This window comes from Mytilus galloprovincialis, chromosome 2 (genome assembly GCF_965363235.1).
Source record: "Mytilus galloprovincialis chromosome 2, xbMytGall1.hap1.1, whole genome shotgun sequence".
NCBI classification, from domain to species: domain Eukaryota; kingdom Metazoa; phylum Mollusca; class Bivalvia; order Mytilida; family Mytilidae; genus Mytilus; species Mytilus galloprovincialis.
In genome coordinates this window covers 105,397,405-105,418,425 of record NC_134839.1, presented here as the reverse complement: position 1 = coordinate 105,418,425, position 21,021 = coordinate 105,397,405, and the positions used below count along the sequence as shown (strand labels likewise).

Below are 21,021 nucleotides of genomic sequence, written 5' to 3'. Positions count from 1 at the left end.
GTACAAATATATTCTCCGTGTATATAATTTTGTTTGTAAAAAAAAGTATCTTTTTGTTTTAATTGAACACTATTGGGGGAAAAAAACAGGAGATACTGATTAAATTCTTTACAAAATAGTATTGTATACACACACAATTGTACATAATATTTATGTTTGATTTATATATGTACATATCATGTAAAACTGTATACTCAAGTTGCAAGTATGAAGTGTTTAATACTATTACTATATTGGTAGGTATTCGTCTTTAAACCAACTCTATGTTTGGACCTTATAGCTCATACAATTTGTCTTTCAAATATAGTGGCTAGATCACGGTTCACACTGATTTATAAAAATAGTAAAAGTTAAGAAAAAACCCATTTTATCATCCAGTATGACTCCAGGTATCCTTCTGATAACCGTTTGTTTTTTCCGTCACCTTTATTTTTTATTTTTCTTGTTTTATATTTACTTTCTCTATTTTTTCTGATGATGATGTGTGCAAGTTACCATATGAAAAATGCCGTTGGCTGTCGTTATACTTAATTTCTGTACCCCCTAAACAATATGGGAGTCAGCATTGAGGAATACAGGGCAGCCATTGGCTTATTTCATTGTACATGTAGCAAGAGGAAAAGTAGTACTTATATTAATTATAACTATTATACTTATTTAGAAATACTAAAAATTAACTTACATTGCTCCTTCTATGTTTTTTCACTAGCTTGTCTACAGTCTATAAATCCCAAGATTGACATTATCTTTCTGTTGTTTGTGCTTCATTTTATTCTTTTTGTCGGAAATATAGAACCAAACCCTGGTCCAGATGAAAATAACATATCGAGTACACCCTCTAGTGTCAGATTTAGTGAAATCGATAAATCCATATCAATATGTAATTTAAATATCCGTAGTATTAGAAACAAATTAGAATTCTTAAATAATTTCACTGACGAATTTGATGTCCTGGCTGTAACAGAAACACATTTAGATCCTAGTGTATCTGAAGATCAATTAAAACTAGATTCCTTCAATAACATTATAAGGAAAGATCGAAACAACTTTGGTGGTGGATTAATGATATATGTGAAAGATGATATCGGTATCGTCCGAAAAAGCGAACTAGAAAATCCATTTGATGAAACACTTTGGGTTGAAATACAAGCCAAAGGTCAAAACTTCATTCTTTGTCACTCATATCGTCCACCGAATGCGGACACTGACTTCTGGGCACGATTAAATCATGCAATAGAAACTGCCTTTCAATTTAACGAAAATATAGTGATTACTGGTGATCTAAATTCTGATCTCTTTAATGTCAATAATAATAAACTTATTGACACTATGGACTTGTTCAATCTAAGAAATGTAATTGATAAAGCAGCAAGAGTTACTGATAAAAGTAGTACACTCTTAGATCCCATAATAATAAGTGACTGTATGTCATATTATCTATCAGATGTTTTAGATATTCCCTCACATATTAGTGATCACAATGCAGCAGTAATATTTCTTGAGTGTCCCTCATCAATGTCACGTACTTTTAAAAGAGAAATGTGGATATATGATAAAATGGATAAAGATAAATTTTTGAAAATAATGAATGAAACAGATTGGTATGCACTTCTTCCCGATGACAAGGATGTTAATGAATTATGTGAAATATTTGCTGTAACTTTTCTGAACATTGCAAGGGAGTGCATACCTACTAAACAAGTAACTATACGAAAAAACGACAAACCATGGTTCAATAGCGAGCTTAGGAGAGAAATACGGACTAGAGATCGATTACGAAAAAAGGCTTTTAAATCTAAAAAACAATCTGATATTTTGAAGTACAAGCGACAGAGAAATAGGGTCAATAATATGAAAAAAGTTGCTAAAGAAAAATTTGAAAGTAATTTAGACCACATCATTCTAAATAATGTATCGAATACAAAAACTTATTGGAAAATTATGAAAATGTTAATCAAATCTAACAATGGATCAAATAACATTCCCCCACTCCAAAATATTATAAATACCGAAAAAAAATAGACGAAATAGCATTTAAAGATGAAGAAAAATGTGAGCTTTTGAACAAGTATTTTAATTTAATCTCCAAATTAAATGAAGAAAATATCAACTTACCACAATTTGAAACTAAATCTAACAATAAAATTTGTGACATACATGTCACTATTCAAGAAATTATAGATATGATTAATATTCTTGATCCAAATAAAGCCTCGGGACCAGATGTGATTAGCCACAGGATGCTCAAGATCTGTCCAGATAAACCCTTCCGGAGCACCTGAGATCACCCCTAGTTTTTGGTGGAGTTCGTGTTGTTTATTCTTGTTCTGGCAACTCTTCTGCCGTAAATGTGGACTGCGCTCCATAGGTACTATTTGCTAATTATCTCCCTTTATTATTGTGAACACACGGCATGTAACGCAAAACAAACTTTTACATTTTGGTTCCACAGGCGCTTGGGTCTAGGATACAGATTTTTTTTTTTTTTTTTTTTTTTTTTTTTTTTTTTTTATTAAAATATTCAATTTTCTATATTTATAATACATATTTATCACTTCTGTGCATGTCTCACCTAGTTTCGAGTGATTTAAACGACCCAGAGAAAATACCCAATTTTTTGTTTCTTAGTATGGATAGTAAAATTGGGTATTTTCTCTGGGTCGTTTAAATCACTCGAAACTAGGTGGATAACTATCACGGGGGGGGGGGGGGGGGGGGGGGGGGGGGGGTCTCAACATGGGATTTTGGGTACAGATGTGCAGCTGGGATTTTAAAAACACCCCCCATTCATATATTGAATAATTGTGAAATCCTTACCTATACATATATTTCACAGCGAAATCATAACCCATTCATATATTTATCAGCTCAAATAGTACCTATATCGGTCAATTACTACCTATTGATATATTTCCTCGGTAAAATTGCACCCCATTGATATATTTGACAGATCAAAAAAGGGACCCATTCCAGCGGCACATATGTATATACCTTTATATAGGAAGAGACCCCCCCGTGATAACTATAGTGTATGTATGACTTAATTACTTTATTTTTTAGATAATCTTATGTTGCAGAACACTTACCTTTGATGATTCAGTTGTTTTTATTGATAATTTCAGTAATTTGTGACAAATCGAGCCTTCGCTCTTGATAATTGTTTAAGTGTGTTAAATTCATAATTTTTGTATGAAGTAAGCCCGTTTTTTATCTTAATTAACTTTCCCTTGGTCTATATTATAAATCTAAGCTTTTTGAGAAATTTATATCATTTTTGTACAAGGGTTATGCTCGAAAATTTTCTGTGTATGGAACGCAAAGGCTGTCATAATTGAAATTGTGTAAAATTTTGTATTTTTTGTAAAACTCGATTTTTCTGTGAAAACAAGTGCTTGAATGCGTGTTTCTTTGTATTTTGTAGCTTTTTACCTGCATTACGTCCAATAAAGAAATTATTTGAAGACCCGTCTTATTTAATCCTTGGATCTAATCTGGTAGAACTATCTGTGGTGACAGAATAGTAAAAAGACTATATCATCAACTTGATAATAGAGAGCTACATGTCACTGACATTCCATGATGGATAAAGGTTTTGAATCATTACGTATACGAAAACTGACAGAAAAGGCAGCTGTAGAATTTGAAGCTACAAATGATGGTTTTGTCACTGATTTACACAGAAAGTGGACCACAATAAAAAATGTGATTTCAAGCTTTAGTTCGTCAATCACGACAGTAGAATATATTGAAAATATTGAAAAAGACATTTCAAAACTTTATGCTGAACTGTGTTCAACATCCTCATCTTACATGCTATTTCTATGCCCGCGTCACACTGTCCCGATTTTTATATACGATGGACAACCGAATGCGAAAATTGTAAGTTCGTACGAAGTTGGTCCCGATCTCGTTAAAATACAAAAAAAGTGACCGAAGCAAGTACGATGAATAACGAAGTCTATACGATGGTGCCGAAATTATATACGATAGCAAAAGATGGACATACGAAGGTTAACCGAAGACGGGTATTTAAGCTTCATATCTCAGCCGAAGCCTACACGATGGATCACGAAGGCTACACGATGGGTTACGAAGGCTACACGATGGATTACGATGTCTAAAAGACGTCGTGTACAGCTTACGATGCATTTAAATTATATGCCGAAGGCATCACGCGTTTTAAATTGTTTGATCAATATTGAATATATATTATATTGTACATTTAATTTCTGGTTTAATCATAAGACGGAAGATCGTGGGCTTGAAGGGTAAAACAGAATTTCGACAACATATCGTTTCTGTACAAGTCTGCCATGCATGGCGGGAAATCGATCTTTTTGTCTAATTATAAAACTTAGTTTATTATCCTCTCGCCTACTACATGTAAGTTGCGTGTAGATAAAATTGTTATGGACACTCTAGAACCAAAATGCTCAAAACTTGGTATGGTGCTACTCGTTAATAATGTTTTAAGCGCTATTGACTTTAAAGTTCAAAGGTCAAGGTCACAGTGGCAGTTGTAATACAAGGCAATATCACTCTTGTGGACACTCTAAAACCAATATGCTTCAAAAGATTTTAACCACATTTGGTATATTGTTCCTCCTTGTAATGATCTGACCTTTTTTACGTTCAAGGCCAAAGGTCAAGGTCATGCAGATGGACTTGTTTTTTCTCCTTGAAATAGCATAATACACAGGAAATTGGTTGCTCATTTTTTTACCTGCTTGTTCTAAAGACAATATTAAAGGTATTTCCAGTTACTGAATGTTTTTGTTGATTTCTAAAAAAATAGTTTATGTATCAAATATGCATATTCAATTTACCATTTTCTGCATGTGTCATATACAAATATAGTGTCCATATTTGTCCCCAATATGTTACATACGAGGGGATGCCACGCTCGGCATTGCCTTGTTTGAACTGTAAAATGTGTGCACTAGTCTGAATAATCACCCATAATTATGCCCATATTTACTGATCTATCTTAAAGGTAAGGTAATGGGTTCGTTGATCCCTTTTATTCAAAAAGAGCTCTTTCCAGGAGAATATCATAATAATATAGACAAAAGGAAGGATGTTGGGGAAAGCAACAAATGCGGCAAAATATGACATATAGAAAACAAAACGGTTATGGAGTAAACATTCGTGTGACGACAACTCAGACGATACATAAAAAATCAGAATAATGAAGAAAAAGTTGGTTTCCCTATATACGTGTACCTGTAGTGTTGGTGTACGAGGCGCGTTTATGATTTTCATTATGTTACTTGATATGAAAAATTGACAAAAAATAATATTTTACTTGTAAAAGTAAATCCTGAGCCTGTAATAGTTGCTCTTCTTGTTCCATTTGAATAAATAGAAACAACGCTGTCGCCTTTCTTATTCTCATAGAATCATATGATATGAGCTCCATGTTTTGTGAACGTCTTTCTTAACTGTCGTATTAGACTGACCAGTGCATATCGCGCATGGCACTTTAAATGTATTTTAGTGCGAAAATTAACTTACATTTAGCTGAATTCATTGCCGTCGTAGTTCCATCTTGTCGCCTTCGTACTTTTATTCGATGGCAACACGACGGGATTACGAGGTCTTTACGAAGTCGTGTTGCCATTGTAAGACCTTCGGGTAGCTTCGTGATTCATTCGTGTAGACATCGTAATGTCAAAACTGCCCGATGGAAACGATGGAAACACGAATGCAATACGATGTTCAAAGATGCATTCCCGGTGACATTACGATGATGAGGATGGTGATACGAACTGAATACGAACCCTCAACATCGGACGCACCTTCGGGAATTTTTTAACATGTTAAAAAATTTAGAACCCTTCCCGAAGTTGTCCCCGAAGGCTAGAAAAAGTGGCCGATGGTTCTACGATGGTTAAAGATGGCACTACGAATAGCCCGATCTGGATACGATCAGTCCCGATTTTGAAAATTTCCATAATCGTGTTGCCATCGGCGTAAAAATCGGGACAGTGTGACGCGGGCATTACGAACATTCGAACGGAGGACAGCATTCGATTATATCATGAACATTTAGAAGCGATGTCTAAATGCAAGAAAACGGGTAGAGGAGACCATCAAACGATGCACGCCAAAGGGCATTAGAAGTCGCCTCACAACGGACCAAGGGTTCGTCACGACACTCTCAAGTTTTAAATGCTTCGTCTGTACTTTCTAGGAAACGAGCAAAAGCCGAAGCAGCTAAGGCAAAATTGGTTTTTGCAGAGCAAGAAATCATCCTGAAGAAAGAACAAGCTGCTCTCGAAGAGCAAGAAATGACTATAAAGGCAGCATCCTCACGCAAAATGTTAGAGCTGGAAGCTGATTTGAAACTTCTAGCTAGTCGTCAAGACTTAGCCGTGGCGGAAGCGGAAGCAGAAGTCTATGAGTCAGGCAGTGTTTTAAATGGGCCATCATTGCGTACTCTTGAAAAACTTGACCAGCTAGAACTGATTAATCCAATCGAGAGGACAAATCAATACGTTAAAGACCAAATAAATTTTATTAACGCCGATAATCAACCAATGTCAAAACCTACTGCTCCACTTAATGTTAATGTGCAAACTTTTAGTCCTGTAGCGCAAGATAACAACATTCAGATATCTAATCCGCCATTTCAAAACTTGAGTGTGCAAAATGATCAAATTCAAGATTTGACGAAGTTTCTACTTAAGAAAGACATGCTAATTTCTAGACTGTCCTGTTTTAATGATCGACCGGAAACTTATCCATTCTGGAAGGCTCAATTCAAAGGAATTATGCAAGAACTATCAACAACAGACATTGAAGAGTTAGATTTATTATCAAAGTGGTTAGGACCGCAATCTTACAAGTACGCTCTAAGCATTCGTTCAGCTAATACGTATAACCCTAAACGAGCATTGCAGCAAACTTGGGAAAGGCTTGATGAACTATACGGGAGTCCGGAATTGTTAGAATCCGTGCTGAAAACAAAGCTCTCAAAATATCCACGTCTTACCAACAAGGAAAATATCAAACTTTACGAGCTGCTGGATATTTTATGTGAAATTGAATCGCTTATGACCGATCCAAAATATTAGTCCCTGCTCGGATATTACAACTCGTCGTCAGGTGTCCTACCAATTATTGGCAAACTGCCCTACAATCTACAAGAGAAGTGGACAAGCCATGCTCATAGATATAAAACAAAGCATCATGTAACATTTCCACCATTCACTTGCCTTGTAGAATTCATGCGCGACATGACAAAGATGAAAAATGATCCTGGTTTTTCATATCCAAATGAGTCATCGAGTACTCCAACAACTGTAAAAGAAAAAGACAAATTTCCTCGTAACAATCATAGTCGACCTCAAATCGCAGTTAACAAAACCGAAGTTAAATCTGAAAGAAATCAAGTCAGTAAAACATGTCCACTGCATAACACGATTCATAGTCTCAACAATTGTCGCGGATTCAAAGAAAAATCTTTTGAGGACCGCAAGAAGTTCTTGCGTGAACATAACATTTGTTTTAAATGCTGTAATTCAGATCAACATAAGTCCAAGGACTGTAAAGAAAAAGTTCCCTGTGAAGCATGTGGAAGCGAATCACATGCACCAGCAATGCACCTTGGGTTTACAGAAAATAAATCCAGAGTCAATCACGGTGAGGAGAAGAATATACCAGAGCAGGACGCGGTAACAAAATGTACGCAGATATGCAAACAACAATTTTCAGGAAAATCTTGCGCAAAGATAGTTCAAGTTAAAATTCACAAATCAGACTCGCCAAACAAAACACTAACATCTTATGCGATTTTAGACGATCAAAGCAACAAGACCTTGGTGAACTCCAGTATTCTGGATACTTTGGATATAACTTGTGATGCTACAGAGTATAGACTTACTTCGTGCGCAGGTGTCATAAAAACATCAGGAAGGCAAACTGACGGCCTTGTTGTAACATCGTTGGATGGAACTGTTAGCCTTACTTTACCTACCGTTATTGAATGTGATCGTATTCCTCAAATTCGTGACGAAATTCCAACGCCAGAAGTGGCCAAATACTATCCTCATTTAAAGGAATTAGTGAAATACTTACCAGAAATCAACGACAATATTTCTATCTCTATTCTAATCGGAAGAGACTTACCAGAGGCGCACCACGTTTTAGAACAATGCACTGGTGTGAGAAATTCTCCATACGCTCAGAGACTGCCACTAGGCTGGGTAGTCGTAGGTGAGTCTTGCCTACACAAAGTTCACCCACCCAAGAACAATGTAATCGTTAATAAGACTTTCCTATTGCCAAATGGAAGGACTTCCATCTGCGAACCTTGCCCGAACGACATCAATATTCAGCGATTGGATATGTTAAACGGACAATCTAAGTCAGACTCACAAGAAACTCTCGACAATTCAATATTCTTAAAAAAGAAAGATGATGATACTGTAGGACTATCAATGGAAGATAAAGAATTTCTAAAGGTTATAGATGAACATGTTCATCAGAATTCCGATGGTAACTGGGAAGCCCCATTACCATTTCGTTACCCTAGGCAACGCATACCAAACAACAGATCACATGCATTTAAGAGAGCAATGAACTTAGATGTCAGTCTTCGAAGAGACGAGAAGAAAAAGGAACATTTCTTCCAGTTTATGGAGAAAGTATTAGAGCGTAAACATGCTGAGATTGCACCGCCTTTAAGCCAAGAAGAGGAGCGGTGGTACTTACCTATTTTTGGGGTTTATCACCCACGTAAACCGGACAAAGTTAGAGCAGTCTTCGACTCTTCAGCTAAATTTGCAAATATTTCTCTTAATGATGTACTTCTGCCCGGACCAGATCTGAATAATAAACTTCTTGGTGTATTGTTAAGATTCCGGAAGGAACTTGTAGCCGTCACAGCAGATATTGAGTCTATGTTTTATTGCTTCGTCGTTAATCAGGAACACAGATAATACCTTCGTTTCTTCTGGTATGAAAACGATGACTTTGAAAAGAATTTGGTTGAGTACCAAATGAGAGTGCACGTATTTGGAAATTGCCCGTCTCCAGCAGTTGCTTCATACTGCCTTAGAAAAGCAGCCTCAGTAAACAAAACTACAAACATATCAGATATTGTTGAATTTGTTAATAGAAATTTCTATGTAGACGATGGTTTGGTCTCACTTGCAACACCGAGAGAAGCTATCGATTTACTTCAGCGAACTCGTGAATCACTTCAAACAGGAGGTAATCTCCGCCTCCACAAAATTGCATCTAATAGCAAGGAAGTTATGGACGCTTTTGAACAACAAGACCGTGCTAATAACTTCAAAGATATTGATTTGTGTGTTGACGAACTGCCTACTCATCAAAGTTTAGGTCTTAATTGGGAGTTAGAAACTGACACATTCACATACAAAGTTTCTCCAGAAGAGAAACCTTTCAGCAGACGAGGATTATTATCCATCGTAAACGGGATATTCGACCCTATGGGATTTGTTGCTCCTATTGTCGTTACAGGGAAGTTGCTACTCCGAGAAATCGCAAATGGATCATACAACTGGGATGACCCACTTCCTAGACATCTGTTTGCAAAGTGGTCGGACTGGAAACAATCACTTATATCACTAGAGGGCTTGCATATACCCCGATGTTATTCGCCAACTTCTTCATGTAATGCTGCGGAAAGGGAGCTCCACTTATTTTCTGACGCCTCGGAACAGGCAATTGCATCAGTGGCTTACTTAAGGACCAAAGATATGGATAATAATTATCATGTCGGATTCGTTCTTGGTAAGGCAAAGGTGGCCCCGACCCACGGCCATACAATCCCAAGACTCGAGTTGTGTGCCGCCGTACTGGCAGTGCAAGTTTAGGAAACTATTCTAGACGAACTAGATATCCAAGTCAATCAAACTCGCTTTTACACTGACAGTCAAGTAGTTTTAGGCTATATACATAACCAAGGCAAGCGTTTCTACAAGTACGTCGAAAACCGCGTTGAGAGAATTCGAAAATCTACTCAACCAATTCAATGGTCACGCGTCCGAACCAATTTCAATCCAGCAGACTCAGCTACAAGAACTGTGTGTGCCGAAACCTTTCATAACAGCATGTGGATTCTTGGACCTCCTCAACTTCGTGATTTTGAAATAGGAGATTTGGAGGGAAAATATCCATTGCTGAATCCCGATAATGACTCAGAAATCAGACAAAATGCTAACGTCAAAACGTTGAAATCCGGCATAGAGAACCGTGCCAAGGTTTTTGTCGAGCCTGCAACTTTTGTTGCAGAAAGCTCGACATAGGGATAGTGTTCCGGCGGCGGCGGCGGCTACGGCGGCGGCGTTAGCTCACTTCTTAAAAGCTTTATATTTTAGAAGGTAGAAGACTAGGATACTTCATACTTCGTATATAGATGCTTCATGATACGAAGTTTCCGTCAGTCACATGTCCAATGTCCTTGACCTCATTTTCATGGTTCAGTGACCACTTGAAAAAAAAGTTCAAATTTTTTGTAATGTTGAATTCTCTCTTATTATAAGTAATAGGATAACTATATTTGATATGTGCGTACCTTGCAAGGTCCTCATGTCTGTCAGACAATTTTCACTTGACCTCGACCTCATTTCATGGATCAGTGAACAAGGTTAAGTTTTGGTAGTCAAGTCCATATCTCAGATACTATAAGCAATAGGGCTAGTATATTCGGTGTATGGAAGGACTGTAAGGTGTACATGCCCAACTGGCAGGTGTCATCTGACCTTGACCTCATTTTCATGGTTCAGTGGTTATAGTTAAATTTTTGTGTTTTGGTCTGTTTTTCTCATACTATATGCAATAGGTCTACTATATTTGTTGTATGGAATGATTGTAAGGTGTACATATCTAGTGGGCAGATGTCATGTGACCCTGACCTCATTTTCATGGTTCAGTGGTCAAAGTTAAGTTTTTGAGTTTTGGTCTTTTTATCTAATACTATATGCCATAGGTCAACTATATTTGGTGTATGGAAATATTTTATGATCTTTATGTCAGTCACGTAGGTTTTATTTGACCCTGACCTCATTTTCACGGTTCATTGCACAGTGTTAAGTTTTTGTGTTTTGGTCTATTTTTCTTAAACTATAAGTAATGGGTCAACTATATATGTTGTATAGAAGCATTGTTAGCTGAACATGTCTGCCTGGCATGTTTCATATGACCTTGACCTCATTTTCAAGGTTCATTGGTCTTTGTTTAGTTATCTTGGTTAATGTTAAGTTTATGTGACAGTTGTAATAAAGCTTAGCTTTACACCTAGGACTATCAACATAATATCAATGATTAGTATAGAAGGCGAGACATTTCAGCGTGTGCACTCTTGTTAATTTCAGTCATAGGACAGAAAAGTTTTCCAAGCGGAACTCTCTGGTTCAATCAATTAACCGCTTAAAGATGCTAGCAAGGAAATTTCATCAAAATGACAAATCCGACTTAAACACAGTGTCGACAACGCTTATGTCAGAACAGATGATCATTCTAAATGTGCAAAAAGAAGCTTTCTTTTCGGAAATAGAGTGTATTAAAAACAGGAAACCCTTTCCAAGAAACAGCAGCATTGGCAATTTGAATCCGTTTATCGACCAAAGTGGTTTTTTGAGAGTCGGTGGTCGCCTTAAGAGAGCCGAAATAGAACTTTCAGAAAAACATCCAATCATTTTGCCGAAAAACCATCACGTCTCTATTCTTTTGATTCGCCATCTTCATGAATCTGTGAAACACCAGGGAAGGCACTTTACAGCTGGAGCTCTTCGTACAGCTGGATACTGGATTGTAGGAGAAAAACGTCTAATCGCATCTATCATCTACAAGTGTTTTCGATGTAGGAAATTACGTGGAGGAAAATATCTACAGCAGTTAATGTCTGATCTTCCTTACGATAGACTACAATCTACTCCACCGTTCACATTTATTGGCATTGATACATTTGGTCCATGGAACATTTTGAGACGTAAAACCAGAGGTGGTCAAGCGAACAGTAAACGCTGGGCAGTGCTTTTTACCTGCCTCTACACTCGAGCTATACACATCGAGGTGATTGAAGAACTCTCATCATCTTCTTTCATTAACGGCCTAAGACGATTCATTTCTCTGATGAGACGTACAGGAAATTCGATCTGACCGTGGCACAAATTTTGTGGGTGCGACAGATCATTTGAATACAAATGTCGTTAACGTTGAGGACACAGCTATCAAGCATTTCTTGGACAATAGTAAAGTAACTTGGATCTTTAACCCCCCACACTCCTCACACATGGGAGGAGTGTGGGAACGTATGATCGGTGTCACTCGCCGGATCCTGGATTCCATGATGATGGACATCCAATCAAGGCATCTGACTCACGAAGTCTTCATAACATTAATGGCTGAAGTATGTGCAATTGTTAACAACTCAAGACCGATCGTTCCCGTATCAACTGATCCGGACTCTCCAACCATTTTAAGTCCAGCTTCTTTGATAACTCAAAAGACGAATCAAATTCAGTCCAGCTTTGGACCCTATGACATTAAAGATCTTTATAAATCACAGTGGCGTTGTGTACAATATCTCGCAAACATATTTTGGCAAAAATGGAGAAAGGAATATCTCCAGCAACAACAAGTGCGTCGTAAGTGGCAAAATGTAACACCTGATCTTACGGAAGGTGATATCGTTTTAATGAAAGACCAGAGTGTCTCGAGATGCGAGTGGCAAATTGGAATAATAATTAGCGCAATTAAAAGTTTTGATAACAAAGTTCGAAAAGCCGAGGTCAGGATTTTCAGGGAGGGAAAGCGTTTGACGTATACAAGACCAATATCTGAGTTAGTTCTGCTACTCCATGAGGAATAAACAGAAGACATGTTGAACTTGTTCATGTTTTCATTGTTAATATGTATGACACACCAGTACATTTCAGAAAGAATCATTTAAATTTGATAATGTATGTTTTTTTTTATTATTATTTAGTGATATAAAAGTATATATATCAGGTGAGGAGTGTTCTGCCAACTCTTCTGCCGTAAATGTGGACTGCGCTCCATATGTACTATTTGCTAATTATCTCCCTTTATTAGAAGTGGGACATTTAAAGACGTATCGTATCTGTATCTGATACGTTGACGTATCTGAACTTATCTATTGGTTATTGTTAAAATACATATATATATCAATCAATCGGGAGAATATGTCAAAGAGTTGGAAAACATAGTGAAAGGACGTCATCGTTGTCTCTTTCATTTTTAATAACTGAATTGGTCTAAAAGTTACGTTTCTACGATACATGTTCACACTACCAACAACACAATTTTTATTGATTGATTGTTTGTTGCTTAACTTAAATTTATTTAAATTTATGTCTGAAAAGTGACGATTAAAGGTTTAAATATCGAGTGTTTAGTTATAAACGAGTAAACATAAATTGATTGAAAACTACTGTGTAATAAAAACAGTGTGCTAATGACCGAATGACATCTAACAAAACAAAAATAAAACATATAAACATGTACTATCTAAACACATAAGTAATCAATTATAAGCATAATTACACCTTATGTAAGAATCCTTGTTTTTGATTGGTTGATAGCCAGTGTATTTTCCACCAATTTACTGTTATCATATGAATATCGTTCATTTTTTGACGCCGCCGGGGTATATGCAAAAAGGATATGCCTTTTTTACCCTCTCTGCCGTGGTATTTGTCAAAAAGTACTCTATCCGACTGGACGCTTGTAACGTCACGATCATCAATGCGTTTTTTAACATTGACATTCGGTGTAAGTAAACAGATATAGCGTGTTCTTGAGGGGTATTTGCGAAAAATACCAGTCTTGAGAACGAATTTCCCTCGCCTTACGGCTCGTGAAATTTAACATTCTCTCGACTGGTATTTTTCGCACATACCCCTCCTCAACATGAAATATCAGTTCAATAACCCATTGATACGTTCATATACGTCAACGTATCAGATACGGATACGATACGTCTTTAAATGTCCCACCTCTATTATTGTGAACACACGGCATGTAACGCAAAACAAACTTTTACATTTTGGTTCCTGTGGATAACTATAGTGTATGTATGACTTAATTACTTTATTTTTTAGATAATCTTATGTTGCAGAACACTTACCTTTGATGATTCAGTTGTTTTTATTGATAATTTCAGTAATTTGTGACAAATCGAGCCTTCGCTCTTGATAATTGTTTAAGTGTGTTAAATTCATAATTTTTGTATGAAGTAAGCCCGTTTTTTATCTTAATTAACTTTCCCTTGGTCTATATTGTAAATCTAAGCTTTTTGAGAAATTTATATCATTTTTGTACAAGGGTTATGCTCGAAAATTTTCTGTGTATGGAACGCAAAAGCTGTCATAATTGAAATTGTGTAAAATTTTGTATTTTTTGTAAAACTCGATTTTTCTGTTAAAACAAGTGCTTGAATGCGTGTTTCTTTGTATTTTGTAGCTTTTTACCTGCATTACGTCCAATAAAGAAATTATTTGAAGACCCGTCTTATTTAATCCTTGGATCTAATCTGGTAGAACTATCTGTGGTGACAGAATAATTCTTTAGTTTTCTATGTTGTGTCATGTGTACTATTGTTTTTCTGTTTGTCTTTTTCATTTTTAGCCATGGCGTTGTCAGTTTGTTTTAGATTTATGAGTTTGACTGTCCCTTTGGTATCTTTCGTCCCTCTTTTGCAATACCTCTTCAAATTATATTCAACAAGTCCCTTAGTCAATATATATATCCAACCAGCTGGAAAATTGCAAACGTAATAGCTATTTTCAAAAAGGGGGACTCTTCTTTGCCATCTAATTACAGACCAATATCTTTAATTAGCTGCGTGGGGAAAGTTATGGAACGAGTTGTGTTTAAACATGTATATAATCATCTATTTAATAACAAACTAATTTATGAATACCAATCAGGTTTTTTGCCTAAACATTCAACAGTGCATCAATTAATAGAAATCTATGATTGTATCTTAAATGCACTAGAAACAAAAGAAATTTGCTGTTTTGTTTTTTGTGATTTTTCGAAGGCCTTTGATAAAGTTTGGCATATTGGCTTACTACATAAAATGAAAGCATATGGCATTGAGGGAAATCTTTTAAATTGATTCACTAGCTACCTATATCAAAGAAAACAAAAGGTTATCATTAATGAATCATCCTCTACTTTTTGCAATGTTTCAGCTGGTGTACCCCAAGTATCCGTTCTTGGTCCTTTATTGTTTATCATATATATTAACGATATTGCTGAACAGTTAACTTCTTTATGCAGACTATTTGCAGATGACACTTCATTCAGTTACTCGGGTCATGACGAGGAACTTATACAGTCAGTTGTTAGTCGTGACCTGAGACAGCTGGATGAATGGTCAAGAAAGTGGCTTACGTCTTTCAATCCTGAAAAAAACAGAAATTATGATGTTTTCAAATAATGAGATACAAAACCTTAATTTTACTATGAACAATAAAGAAATACCAATTGTGCGATCTCATAAGCATCTAGGGGTTACATTTAGAAGTGACGCAAAATGGAACAACCATGTTGAAAATATATTAAATAGTGTTAAAAAACATCTGAATATACTGCGAAAACTCAAATATCAACTTAGCCGACAAAATTTGGAAAAATTATATCTAGTATTTATTAGACCAATTTTTGAATATGCAACTGAAGTATGGGACAATTGCGGAAAAGGTTATTCAATTAAACTAGAACAGCTACAACTTGAAGCTGCACGAATTGTAACAGGTTTGCCTGTTTACACACACTCTGAGACTGTCTTAAAAGAGGTTGGTTGGGAAACTTTAGAGGAACGAAGAAAAAGAAGAAAACTACAATTATTTTATAAAATTCAGAATAATAATGCCCCTGAATATTTATGTAACCTTGTGCCCCCTAAAATTCAAAGTACAACACAATATCCCTTGCGAAATGGACAAGATACCATTTTACCATTTTGCAGGCTGACACTAACTTCCCAATCCTTTATCCCATCAACAGTTAAACTTTGGAATAATTTGAACATATCAGTTCGAAATGTAGACTCGTTATCAAAATTCAAAGTAGAATTAAAAAACTACGACATTCGAAATGAGAATCAATCTAACTTAAAACATTATTTATATGGTCCAAGAAAATTGAACATAATATCAACCCAATTTAGATGTTCGGCATCGTTCTTGAATTGTGACTTGTTTAGAGCTAACATTATATCTGATCCAACATGTAAATGTGGTTTGGATATTGAGGACATGCACCATTTTTTCTTTGATTGTCCTTTCTATCTAAATGAAAGGGCTATTCTGTTTAATGGTCTCAGCTGGCTTCCCGAAGGCTGCGATTTGGACTTAACACTACTGGTTTTGGAAAAGACACTCTTTCCTATGATCAAAATGTGCAAATTGTTAAACAAGTATTCAATTTTATAAAGAGATCAAAACGATTCCTCGTAGTATAGTATCAACATAGGTAAAACACACATCATCATCCTTATCATCATCAACCTAATCTCTGTCGTTCTTTCCTCATTCCCTCTACTTTTTTCAGTATAGATAAGTTATATTTATGTTGTTTATATTATATGATGTATGCTCACGTTCAATTTGTATTGTTATATATATATTGTATTGTGGAGAAGACTTTATAAGTATGTTTTACTTGTGTCTGATCCTTTTTCGCTTTGAGCAAATAAAATATGTTTAAACTAAACCGAACCTACTCCTTTTCCACCGGACAGAACGGACGTCGACGGATAAAACGTACGCTAAACGGACATTAAAGGGATATGGACGGACGTCTAAAGGATAAGAACGGACGTCTAACGGACATGAACGGATTGAAAAAAAGTTATCTGTTCGGCATCCTTTCGGCATCCGTTCGGCATCCGTTCGAGCTATCCGTTAAGGTCTGACCGAGGCTTTATGAGGTGACCGAGGCTTAACTGAATTTTAAGAATTTTGAAGTACTCATAGCAAATGTCTGTTAAACATTATATCTAAAAAAGATAAAAAAAAAAAAAAAAAAAAAAAAGAAAAAAAAAAACAACAACCAAATAAAAATGACATAACAAAAATGTAGAACTATAAGGAAAATTTAAAACGGAAAGCCCTTTATCAAATGGCAAAATCAAAAGCACAAACACATCAAACGAATGGAAAACAACTGTATTATTCCTGACTTGGTACAGGCATTTCCATATGTAGAAAATGATGGATTTCCTATCATAACCTGGTTTGATAGCTATCTAAACGTCTAGTTAGCGGAAGATATATTGATACCCCTTGTTATGTTTATATTTAAATTATCATATTATAACTGACATCACAATTATTCATGCCACTGCTTAACTTTGTTTGTAAAACTCAGTTACAGAATTAAAGCTTAGATCGTATTTTACAATGTGTTTTATTTTACAGGGGATCGTAAGATTTTCTATATTGTCATGAAAGGATATGTCAAATTAGGATCCAAAAGAGGGCAGGTCAAAGCGCAAATTCTCGGTTGGTTTATAGAGGCAGTTTTAAATCACAACACCAGAGCAGTAAAGACCATTGTCATAGGTTTAGATATGCATAATGAACAAGAATTACGATCCGAGTTACGTAGATTGAGGTATAGCGGTTACAGTGCACTAAAATGGGCTGAAGAACTTGAGTTGACCGACATTGCGAGCTTTTTAAGCCAGGAACATTTCGTTGCTCTTGGTTCTGCTCATAGTCCCTGGTCTGCAATTAGTTCAACAATAATCATTGAAAATGAACATGTAATTGAAAATGTAGCAACACTTATCACTAGAGGACACGATGTTAACAAAGCCAGTAGCGATTTAACATACTCGAGAGCAAATGTTAACCAATGCAACACTCAGAATAGAGTAATGTTAAACGAGACACCATTCTATGTAGCTTTAAACACCAGAAGATACGATGTATTGGTAAAACTATTGTTGAACGGGGCACTTCCAGTCGCTGACGACAGATTTTTATACCGACTTGTGGACAATACCATCCGAGCAAAAATATTTTATTTACTACTTTCATGTAACGCCCTCAAAAGCATGCCGGCAGGTGACACGTCTCTTTTGCAGTATCTTTTAATTCAGAGTACATACGTGAATGGACCTAGCTATATTAAACCGGAAGTAAGAGATCTCGCTCTTCTACTATTAGAGACATTTAGTTGTTTCTGTTATGAGGATAAACGATTCCTTTTATCAAATGATATTAATAATGTTGATGAAGAAATATTAGCCAAAATTCACAATGTGCTTTACGAACCACGAACATTGGCCGATTTGTGCAGACGTCACTTGAGAAATCATTTAGGTCTTAGTTTTCAACTGTATATCAACTACATCAAACATGAAGGTTTTCCTCCGCGTATTATAGACTTCATTCAGTATCGACATTTGGTTTTAAAATACTTCAACGAAGAAGACATACAATTCGTTGAACACAGTCTAATTTGACGGGTTTGGAATACTGGAGATTCATTGTTATTCGTGTAATATAGTATTCGTGGATTTATTGGGTATAGGGGAACCAAGAATTTAAATGTTCGACGAAGTACAAATTTACGACAAAAGAGACGACTCTTCATTCCCTATTGTTAATTTTCCTTTTTTAGACGGCGATGTGCCTTTTGCTCCAATATATGGTGTTAATATAGCCCTACTCGTTCGTTATGCAGTGCGTGAACCGGTGACAAAATATTATCGCCCCTGTAAACAGTGGGCTCTTCTGACTAGAGGTAATCGGTAAAGAACAGCGGAAAATGGTGTACATTGTTTACGAGCTTGAAATGAGCTAACACAGACGAACTGAGACGTGTCAACGTAATGTGAATATGATAATGCACCAGGTAAATTATTAATTGTTAAGTTTATCACATCATCGTATCTTCATATGATAGATAAATAAGTGAATTTTCGATTTTAAGTGTCGTCAGGGTTCAAACCTGGAATCATGCCAACCTTTCATTATTTTTTTTTAATACTAACCTATAGTAGGAACATCTTGATTTTCTCCCAATTTGTAAAGTTAATTATGCTGCTTGACATATATTTTTTTTGGGGAAAAAAATTGATATGCAGTCAAATGTGGCAGTTTTTAATATTTGTTGCTATGTGAAATAAAGGGAAGTAAATTAAAGTAAAAGAAGGCGCGCTTTTTCAAATAGTAAACAATTTAATTCAGATGCATAGTATTTTGTCAAATGATAAAGAATATCGTAGAAACTTGCTAGAAATTCATCTAATTTATAAAAGATATACACAACATGACATACTGAAATCTGAAAAGGGGTAAAACTACCATACCTTGAACAAATTCAGTTAAAAAAGGGGGGGTGGTAAAATGCTACGAAATTTAGATTTTATTTATTTTTTGTCGACAGCCAAAAGATGATTTGACATGTAACTAACTACTTTTTCAATTTCATTGTAAAGTAAAATTGGCTTTTTTTGGGGTCTCTGTTTATTGTGGTCTGATGTTTTCAGGTTCTCTTTGGATTGCCAAATAATATTATAATCATCTAATTGAATGTTCAAATTATTTTGCAGCGATGGTGTGTATGGAAGGAAGACTGTCATAAAACCCAACAGTTCCGGATGGCCCTTTAAATAATTGCTTAACATCAATAGCGATGTAAGATTCAAGTGTTTGATTTAGCACAAGTTTAGCCAGGTTTTCCTTGTAATTGTGGCAGAAAAACCACTAGACAGTGTCATGCATTGAAAGGATATTTTATGGAATGATTCTCGTACATATAAAATCATATGCATAGGAATGTGGAGCTAGTGTCTTTCATGCAGCAATTTTTAATTTCCAATATAAACTCTGAAAAGACAAGAGCATAGAAATGTATACCAATGAGAAACATTCTTTGTGAATAAAATCATTCCAAAACTTAAATGTGTCATTAGTGTTGCATTATTTGTCAGTAGAGATAATCAGATTCCAGTAAGATTGTCCAACTGATGGTTTTTGTTTGTAATCGTTTTTGTAAATCTTAGTTGTTTTGACAATCCGGGCTGTGCATGTTGCCCGGCTGACCCTTTCAGTGTGAGACAATATTTTGTTTATGATAAACAAAATCACTGATTCAAGACTGGAGCGGACCCCTTTTAGGCAGTTAGTGCGAATCCTTTAGGTTTAAACCATTACATGCAATACGGGGGGAGGGGGAAGATTTTTTTTTACCGAGCCAAACATTTTTCCTAATTACAATACATTGAGATTTAATATATACTTTGCTATATGTAGTGTGTATATTAAAGTATTGCCAACAAAATTCATCAAATTTGGGATCATAATATTGTTTAAGAAAAACCCTTACCCCCTGTACATCATAAAAGTTCATAATCTTCTGTAGCACACGTGCATGGTTAATTCGGATCACATATTTTCTATTCCGATGTTATAAGAATTCGAAGGTTCATATCATTTACAATATCATTCAAAAAATTTCTGGGATTTTTTTTTACTATCAACGTTGAACCTCGAGGTTACATTGCACTAAAAAAAATCCAATAAAAACGTTGAATGTAAATGATATGCACCTTTAAATCTTATATTGTAGGACTCATGTTGTTCAAACATAATGTGTTGATCAATTATGTTATGATGATTTTGATAAACTTCACATTAGGTAATCTTTCACGTATATTGATTACATTATATCGAGTTGTCCCAACGATATACTTGTCGGTGTGCTCGATCATACGAATTTACCGACATTCATATAGACAAAATGACACAACTTTGAAAAATTCTTGTGACGAAACTACATTTCGGAACACGTTAAAAATTGGATACCCAGAAAGCTACATTATTAAGGTTTGATATATATTTTTTTTCAAAAAAAAAGAAAAATATGCAGTCAAATCTGGCAGTTTTTTACACACCCCTATGTTGAACAATGGGTTGTTCAATTAACAGCATGTTTGGCAATTAAAAAATCATATATTAACACATTTAGCTTTAACATATACTTTATTTATAGTGGTTGTATAAA

The 21,021-nt window shown here is 35.6% G+C and overlaps 1 long non-coding RNA gene across 2 annotated transcripts in view; it reads left to right on the top strand.

Annotated features, from left to right (window-relative positions):
* The window catches only part of LOC143065247 (uncharacterized), a 32,403-nt gene extending 12,483 nt beyond the window's left edge, over window positions 1-19,920 (top strand). Inside the window, exons 1-3 of one of the 2 annotated variants that reach the window (XR_012975434.1) lie at window positions 14,045-14,065; window positions 17,424-18,867; window positions 19,568-19,920. This is a non-coding gene — a long non-coding RNA (uncharacterized LOC143065247). Of the gene's footprint in view, window positions 1-14,044; window positions 14,066-17,423; window positions 18,868-19,567 lie in introns of those variants that run through there. The other variant, XR_012975433.1, reaches the window with a different exon arrangement.
* Window positions 19,921-21,021: the final 1,101 nt, after the last annotated feature.